This window comes from Primulina tabacum, chromosome 14, assembly GCF_025594145.1.
Source record: "Primulina tabacum isolate GXHZ01 chromosome 14, ASM2559414v2, whole genome shotgun sequence".
NCBI classification, from domain to species: Eukaryota; Viridiplantae; Streptophyta; class Magnoliopsida; order Lamiales; family Gesneriaceae; genus Primulina; species Primulina tabacum.
In genome coordinates this window covers 35,126,107-35,136,164 of record NC_134563.1, presented here as the reverse complement: position 1 = coordinate 35,136,164, position 10,058 = coordinate 35,126,107, and the positions used below count along the sequence as shown (strand labels likewise).

General features: G+C 35.1%; 1 pseudogene; it reads right to left on the bottom strand.

The window, feature by feature from the left end:
- Positions 1–1,696: 1,696 nt before the first annotated feature.
- Positions 1,697–2,775, bottom strand: LOC142523981 (uncharacterized; annotated as a pseudogene).
- Between the last annotated feature and the right edge of the window lie 7,283 nt (positions 2,776–10,058).

Below are 10,058 nucleotides of genomic sequence, written 5' to 3'. Positions count from 1 at the left end.
TATATATATATATAAGATGAAGAAGCATTCCCCATGCATAACGACATTATAGTAGGTGAAACTCGTCTCATGTGCTAAAGCTAAATAATATACACAAGTATATATAATGAGTTTTATCGTTAATTATATAATAAATTGCATGCTTTTAAAGCGAAAAGAGGATTAGGGTAATTAAAGTGATAATGAAATATTAATTAATCACTTTATGTCTTTGTTTTTTTAATCTTGTCGCTATTTTGTAATCAATAATATAATCAATAATTTTTATTTTTATTTTTTGTGGATTTTCTACGTTTGGTAAAGCATGCTAGGTCTTTTTTCCCTTCACTTTGACTCTTTATGAGGGAAAAAAAGCCCTGAAATGTCCCTTCGCCAAGTCTTTGGATCCCATACTTTTTATTAGTGGCTAAGACTTTTACCCTCGGCATTACCGATCATTTTTAGACAAAGGAAATAATAGATACAAAATATAATTATTAAACGAGTAGGTCTCTTGTGAGACGGTCTCACGAATCTTTATCTGTGAGACGGGTCAACCCTACTAGGAATTTAGTATTTTTGAGATCTTATATACAATCATATATATGATTTATTTTAAATAAATCAACTGGAATGTTCAAGATTACACTTAAGATACATATTTATTCAATTGACTTTGAATGATACTAACACATTGATTTTTATTTGTAATCAAATATTTTATTCTTTCTTCAAATAATTGCCTTAACTTTGTCATATGATATTAATATATGAGTATGTCTCTTGTGAGAAGGTCTGACGAATCTTTATATGTGAGACAGGTCAACCATACCGATATTCACAATAAAAAGTAATACTCTTAGCATAAAAAGTAATATTTTTTCATAGATGACCAAATAAGAGATCTGCCTCACAAAATACGACCCGTGATACCGTTTCACACAAGTTTTTGTATATATATATATATACATATATCTTTTTTGTATTTGATTATATTGAATCAAATACAAAAAAGTGTACTTTCGTGATGTTGGATGTGACCACCCAAAGAATATCATCATGGCTCGAAGAATAACACATACGGGAGCATATTCTTTTTCCAGGAGGCGAAGAATATATTTCAACACTTATTTCTCCAAAATTAATGTCGTTTTCTTGATTGTACCAACTTGTAATTATGTAATTTATGTGAATAACATGACCACATTTCCATGAAATCAATGTATAATTGGTTGTCAATCTGATGATAAAGTTTGTTTTTTCAGTAAATAATAGAACAAAGGACCCCATCGATTTCGAGTTTAAATTTCAATCAGTTGAAATGATATGTGTTGCTTAGTTTTTGAATAATCATTACATATATAGCGAGTATTATAATTTGAGGCTTCGATCCATTTTGATAAGAAACCAATGAAATTGATTGAATCTTCCAGAAAAGGTGAACCGGCCTTTTGATTAAAAATTAAGTCCAATTATAACTTTGGACGATATGCAAATGTAATTGCACATTCGATCGCATTTCGTGTGGGAGAATGGGAATTTCGATTCATCTTGTAATGAATGATATCTTAGTTTTTCAATAAATTACAAGATTTGTCCGTAAAAAAAAACACGCACTTTTCAAAAACAAAAAAAAAAACCTCGAAAGACCTTTTTTTCCTTGCTCAAACTCGAGCTTGAGAATTACTTTTTTGTTGATTCAAACTTAACTAGGCTGCTAGTTGCTACGCCTCTGACTGCTGCTCCTCCTCTTGTAATTGTGGGTTTGCATTTGCAATACAATATCCATGATACATCCAGTCATTTTCATATATAACTGGAATGCAAAGAAAAGATCAACTACGAATACACCAAAGAGCGAATTCATATCCCAAAGTTACGATACTCTACAATTCTAAAAGCCGTGGTTCACGGGTAAACATCTTTTCATAGGAATCAAACCAAAACACGTACTTTGAACACGTGAACAAGGAGGAGTGACATTGAGCAACTGGGGCATACACGACATGGCGTGTCTAAATTGCAATGACTCGAGAGTCGAACACTGCTGTTTGGTAGCTTGCTGACGGACAGAACTCCATGATGCCCTCTTTGGAATGGGAAAAGCCAGCTTTCCTGTTTTTCATGCAAGCCACGCAGATAATCCAGAGAGACTCCACCTTCCTCTGCTCTCTTACGCAACATCATTAGTTTGTGGCAAGTATCCGGGCTTGCTCTCAAGTAGATAAAACCATCAGGAATAAGACTAGACAAACTTGAAACAACAGGATCAAACCATGAGTCATACATGCCAATCTACATTTGATTAATCCATGCACAGCTAGCTCTCACGAAGACCTATGTAAAAATAAAGACAGATATATAGCATGCATGTAATATTAATAAGAAATCATGTCATGAAGTACTGAATATGGTAAACAAGATAAAAAGTATTTACCATTCTATCGCTGAAAAGACTCCTTTCCATCAACCTGAGGGGCTTAATACCACCAGATGACTCTTTCTCCGGCTCAGCATAAAATGCATCTAAAATATTAAACTGATCTTGACCAATATTCTGCCACTTTTCAACTGGTTCAGGAACAATTTCCACAAGATCTCTAAGCTCGAGAGTTTCTTTAGCAAGAACGTGGTTTTTCAACACTGATATTTCTTTCAACACATAGAGTGATCTATATGCTTTTTCTGAGCAGGCTTCAATCGATCCTTGTTCTGCTCCGCATCCACACTCTCCTTGATGAAAGTGGTTATACCCTCGGCATGGTTCTTGTGTATAATCCCAACCAAACTTTGCATCAGTGAAACTCATCTTACAATATATAAATCTGTCAGACCGTCTTATTAAGAGATTACTCTTGATATTTTTAAGCTTGACCGATTAGAATGATTTGTATACGATGTCCAATCATTCTGCATTAACAAATTGAGTATTATTATGTTTGAAATACTATATGTTTTGCTCATATTACCATTGGATTCAACATTTTTCCTAACAACTATAAGATGGTAGATCTACTTCATCAAAAAGTCTCGGCTCCTCACATTTATAATAAATAGAATGATAATCTATCATTAAATTGCTCGTAGTAAACCTGATCAGCGTCAAATCTTGTTTACGGTTGGTTGGGTTGTTATTGGAATTGGGCTAGAGAAAATGCAGGCTGTGGCCTAATGGTCTGCCGAAGTGGGCCAATAGAAGCCCTTTGGTATTGGGATTCTAAGGTGGACGAGAGCTTAAAAATTAATCTTCAAAATGGGCCAGAGGATACATCTTAAGGCCCAACTATTTGACTCGGACAAGACGGCGCAATTTTTCAAACCCAAGCCAAGGATGCTTGACGTACAGGGTGGTTCGTATCCGAACCTCTTTTTAACCCTAGATCGAATTTACACCACCCTCATTTTTTGTATCATCGGCATCTTCTACGTACACTATGCTTTATTGATGATACACAATAGGCACTCTTTAAGATAACTGACTGGATTTTAACAAAAGAAGCATCCAATTTTGCAATTTGATGGAGTAGGGTATCAAAAAGTTTATATCTCTAATAAAAATATATAATCTATGCTTTTTCTTCCTATCTTTGGCTATTTTATCATTCACGGATGTAACGATATATCAAACAACACGTAACAAATTGACGTTAGAGAAAATTATCGACGAAAAGAGATATTTTCAAGGGAAAATTAGGTGGAACTCTGGTGACATTGCTATTATTGATATTTGTATGACATACTCGTGAAAGAAAGTCTTGGTAGAGAATTGAATCTATGACCAATCCGATCACGAATATACACACTCCATCAAATTAGATGATAGGTTAGTTTAATTATTGACATAAGCTTGTCTGGCACTGTTAACCATAACCTAGATATACATGATTCTCTGGCTAGTATATTTGATTTTAAGTATACGAATATAACTGTTTAAAATTTAATTCCTTTTTCAACCAACTAATTTCCACTTTTCTAGGAGTACTTCCCTTTGGGTCGTTGTCTACAAATTTTACCAACTTATTTATATATTGTGTTTTATGTCCAAAATTGTCGACAATAGACTTAATATTATTTTACCGACCTAAGCATCTTAGCAAGAATTCACGCCCGTCATTTGTGTTCATACTAACCTACGTATATATAATATAATAATACAATCAAATATCGAATCAGGACTTATTTTAAATATTTTTATTTTATAAAGTGACGTGTAAATTTCGATTTACGATATAATAATAAAATCAAAGATCTAATCAGGACTTATTTTAATTTTTTAATTTTTATAAAGTGACGTGTAAATTTCGATATAAATCAAGGCAACTTGGATGTGTGTGTGTATATATGATTATCATTAAAATTTAAAAATATTTATCTCAAAAAAATTAAAAATACAATTTTATTAAAAAAATTTAAAATAAAATTATATTACAACGGACAACAACGCTCGACCTGTATGATCGCTTTCAAATGAGTTGAGATTTTTCCGACCTAGCCCGTCCCATTTTTATGGCAGGACTGGCCGACTGACACAGCTCAACTTGACAACTTTAGCGACAATATAGAAATTTTCCCCTAATTTTCAACGCCATCACGTATCGGATTGTAAAGAGAGAAATTATTGGATCAGCGACATACTTGTGTAGTGCAGTTGGATTATGGTTGAAGTTTAGCTTGGCTGGCCTAAAATTCATGCATTAGTGTTGAATAAGTCCACCGGGAACATGACTCATCCCCGACCATCCCCCACCCACTTTTTAACTACCCAACTGTATCATTTCCCCTGCCCTTTTTGTTTTATTGCTAAAATATTACTAAAAACATGCAATATAAGGTTTGGTTACCTACCAGCCTAACATGCTCTCGTGTTCTTCGTACACCCCTTTCTCTTTTCATTTTTCATTAAAAACCCCGAATGTGCAAGTGGTCCTGAAAAATTGACTATTCTCGATTATTTTTGAGAAATGTATATTAGCCTACAGCAATTGCCCGATTCCGATGCAGGCAGGGACACGTGACGTATGTGTAAAAAATAAAAATAATACGTAAATATCCGCACAATTATTGAATATAATTATAGTTAATACAAAATATATATTTCAAATACTTGAATTAATGGAATCTTTGGAATGCATAATCCAATACAATATATATATATAGTGATATAGACATATTAAGCAAGTATATATTTTCTATTGTTGAGTGCGTATATGGGTGTATAATAGGCAGAGGAATATGCGCCATTTTTTGTGGAGCACGAGCACAAGAACTTAATTCCATATTCAAATATTTTATATATATATATATATATTCTCTTTGCCAATCAATTGATACTTTTTCTTTTGCATGTATGATCAAAATCTTTATAACTATGTATCTTGTGTGACAATCTCACGTATTTTTTTACGCGAGATAAGTCAACTCGATTCATAATTAAAGTGAAAAGTAATAATTTCATCATAAAAATTATTATTTTCATAATTGAATCGGGTTGAAGATGATCATAAAATCAATATGTAAAACCGTCTCACAAGAGTTTGTGAATATTTTTTTAAATTATGATTTGTCTTAGAGTTCACGTACCAAAAATCTTTCTAAACGAAATAAGAATTTACTCGTCCATGCAATATATAGTTTACTTAATTTTTTTCATGACCCAAACCCTCAAACGTAACCGCATAATAAACTCCCATAGGAGTTATTTTTTATCCGTTCTCATTCTATGAAAATGATTAAGCTAAATTTGTAAGGCTCGAGATTTATTAGTCTTCGTTGATGTGATATTCGGAAGATATGAGTATGCATGACATGTAATGAGAGGCACTAAATGAGATTATGAAGTGTTGCATGAGATATAGACCGCACCCGCGCCTAAAGAAGGACAGCACCCGCGGTGCATGGGCAGAAAGTTGGATAGAATTACAGTAGCAACACCGCACCCGCGGTTCCAGAGCCAGCGCACTCGCGGTGCAGCTACAGTAGGGTCACCGCACCCGCGGTGCAGAACTGACCGCACTTGCGGTCGACGTTTATGCAAATTGGGATGGACTGCCGAAGCTTGAGCGCAGCCGCGGTTCATGAACTACCGCACCCGCGGTCATACGTGTTACTTGAAAAATATGACACTTGTCCCTCAACATGCATGATATATATATGAGGTGTTAGCATTCTTTCCTTCCCATTTCAGCAACCAGAGGACCGAGACCATTAGCAGGAAAGCTTCAAAGTTTCTTCCATTCTATAATTGGGTTTGTGCAAGATTTAGCCATCCAAACTTAAATCCAATTTCGGTTTTGAGCTCCTCTCTTCAAGGGCTAGCTAAGGATGTAAGTTTCATTCATTTCCTGTATGATTTGAGATATTGTGATTGGGGAAATTGTGAATTTCACTAGATTATGTGTGATTGTGAAGTTGGTGATCGTATATTCGTAGTCGGATCGAAGAAATATTATCGTATGCAATTGTTATGAAATTCCAGCGTAGTTATGATTGAACATGTTCAGATTTCAGAGTTTAGAGTGTGTTATGAAGAGAATGGTGAATTGTTGATAATGATTATATTGTGTTGATTTGATCGGTATCGAGAAACTACGCTGTTATGCCGTTGAAATGTACCGAGATTGAATATTGATGTGTACATGTATTGAATTGAGTTGTGTATTGATACATATACTCCTCGATATTGTCATTTCAGATTGATTGATATTGACAGATTCAGATTCCAGACTTTGACTTCGACAGATCGACGGAAAAAAAGGTATAAATCGATGTGAATTGGGAGATCGACTGGAGTTAGATTTAACTCGAGTTTCCCTAAACCACATAGTTGTATGTTATTGTTTTCATACCTTTGTATGCTTTGTTTGAGTATGCTGATTTTATTGATGTGTGTAAAAGCAGTGGATAGCAGATAGCTATTGAGGGAGAGTCACTGACAGAGGGGCTAGGTTTTGACAGAGCGATCACTGGCCCATTGCACATTGTCAGAATAGGATTGGCAGACATGCCAAGTCTTTGGCAGATCTGCCAAGACATTGGACGTTTGGTGTATTGATGTGCTTAAGAGACAGAGCAGCTTTTATTGCAGACTATTCGATACAGATCAGACCAAAGTCCAGGAATAGGGACGTATCAATTACAACCACCGCGAATGTAAGAGATAGGTGGGAGACTTGTTACGTTCTTATTCAGACCGGGATCCCTAGATGAGATATGAGTCGAGTCTGAGCGATTGAGTCAGAGTCTTAGAATCACAGAGTGTGATTCAGAGTCTATATTGATTCATATTTCTTATGTGATACATGTTCAGAGTATGAATTACTGTTTGATATCAATTTATGATTTCAGATTATGATTTATGTCTTGATATCTATTTCATGCTTTTATATATGCTGTTATATGAAATGCATATATACATGATTTATACTGGGATTTATTCTCACCGGAGTATTCGGCTGTTGTCTTGTTTGTATGTGTGCATGACAACAGGTGAGACAGGATCGGGGTCAAGAAGATGATGAGAGAAGATGAGTTAGAGTGGTGATTCCGGACTTATTGTAGACTTGGTTTAATACTTGAAATTTAGTAGTTGAACCTTAGACTAAGTTTGAATAATTGTTGTACATGATTGTACTTTTATACTGAGATGTATATTAGTTAAATTCCATTACGTTCTGCACTTACATTTTTTTAAAAAAGAAAAATTTTAGACCCTGTTTTATCTTAATTGATAATTAAATCTCAAAAATGATTAAGAAGATGATTAGCGTCCGGGTCCCCACAACATGTGGTATCAGAGCGATAGATCCTTTAGATTGAGATAGAAGATAGAATGAGCGGGGTAGATTGAGTTTTCTTTCCTTGCTCGTGATTGCTAGCATGATTTATTGCTTTAATACTTGATTTCCTGAATATCTGAATTGATTTGATAATATATATGATTGAGAATGAATCAGACCCGATTTTTGATCAGCTGTAAGATGATCGGAGGAGGATTGAAACAGAACTGTTATATCTGGTTACTGATGATCTTGATAATCAGATCTATCTCCTCGAGGAATCACAGAACAAAGAAGTATATTGATTGATCAGATGGATGTGTCAGAAACTCTGATGGAAACGCAGTTACAGAGGTTCCAGTCATTTCAACCGTCGATTTTAAGGGGTACTGAGACGTTTATTGATTGCGAAAGTTGGCTAGATGATATAGAGATACTGTTTGATTCACTTGAGTATCCAGAGGAACGAAGAGTTAAACTGATTGGACATCAGTTACGGGAAGTCGCAAAGAGCTGGTGGATTGCAACCAAGGAAGTCTTAGAACAACATGGTACAGTGATTTCTTGGAAGATCTTCAAAGCTGAATTCTATCGAAGGTTTTTCCCAACTTCGTACCGAGAGGACAAGAAGGCAGAATTTGAAAATTTGAAACAGGGTCAACTAAACATTGCAGAATATGTTGCCCACTTTTCTACTTTGCTACGTTTTGCTCCTCACGTTGCTGAGAATGATGAAGCTGTGATTGATCGTTTCATCAGGGGATTGAATCCTGAGATATTGACATTGATAAGTGTGAGCCGACCCTATACTTTTATTGATATTTTGAGTAAAGCTAAGAGAGCCGAAGCTAGTCTAATGAGACGGAAAGGAGTTTCGTTTGTACTTCCAACATTGAGACCACATCAACCACCTCTCAGACTTGAGATTGGTGGCAGCAGTGGTGGAAAGAAAGATTATTTGGAAGTCAGAGGAAGACAGTTCAAGAGGTCTGGCAGCAGTTTGTCTGATTCCAGTGGTTCTAGCCAGAGTTATACTGGAGTTTATTGCAGCGCTTGAGGAGGGAGACATCCCACAGAGCAATGCCAAGGAGTACTTGGTAGTTGCAACATTTGCAAACAACAAGGACACTTTGCTAGAGTATGTTCACAAAGAGATTCCCGAAGAATCCAGGGAACAGAAGCAGCTGGTGACAGTGATCGAGGAACAGACACAGGATACACCTGATGATAGAGTGGCAGGTACTGTTCTTTTATGATTATACTGCATAGGTATTGATATATACTAATGCATTCCCTACGATTATCTTTGACTAAGTTGCATTGAGATATGCTGAACAAGTACAGAACTATTGTAGATTCCTTCCAGAAAAATATAAGACTCAGACCAGATAGGGCTGATGAGTAGGAATTCCACGGTAAGGATTCTAGATCTAGAATTCCTTTGATATCTGTATTGTTTATGACTCGATTGATACAGAAAGGAGCAGATGATATCCTTATGTATTCAGTAGACATGCTGAAATCGAGCCTAGTATTGGCAGATTTGCCAAGTGATGTACGAGTTGGTTGACGTCTTCCTAGATAAGATTTTGGATTTGATTTATATCAAGAAGATAAATTTCAGAATTGAATTGATACTAGGTACTGTTTGTATTTTAGAATTCAGTACAGAATGATATTGAATGTACAGCATGTCACTGAATGAATTGAAAGAATTGGAAGATCAGTGGAAGAGTACCGGCCATGAGTTACATGTGATTTAGTGTTTCTTTGTGGCATGTTTCAGTATGTTCAGAGATATTTTGATGATTTCATGCTCGTTGTATCTATGATATTTTAATATATTTGCAGCATCTGATTGATTGAATCGAATATCTGAAGATTGTATTGAATACTCTGAGAATTGTGATTATTGTATACAGAAATTATTCAGATAAGAATCTTGCTCGAAACAGATTGTATTCAGAATAAGCGATATCTGAAGTTAATATATCGATTGAATGTGACACAGTTGAGATTGTGATCAGTGACTGAGAACGATACCAGTATCAGAAAGATCAGAAATTTCAGAAATGTCAGAAATTTATTTTGTCTGAGTTGGCAGATTATCTTATACGATTGTTGTTTTGTATCCGCTTGAGCATTATTATTGTTCTAAAACAATATTTGAGACATCTTATATTGTTTCAGGGCATATTATATTTGCAGATGATATATAGCAGTTGATCAGAACGACATGAAGACGTGATTGATTAGTCAGAATTGACAATATTGCCAGAAATTGCCGTTTTATGAATTTATTGA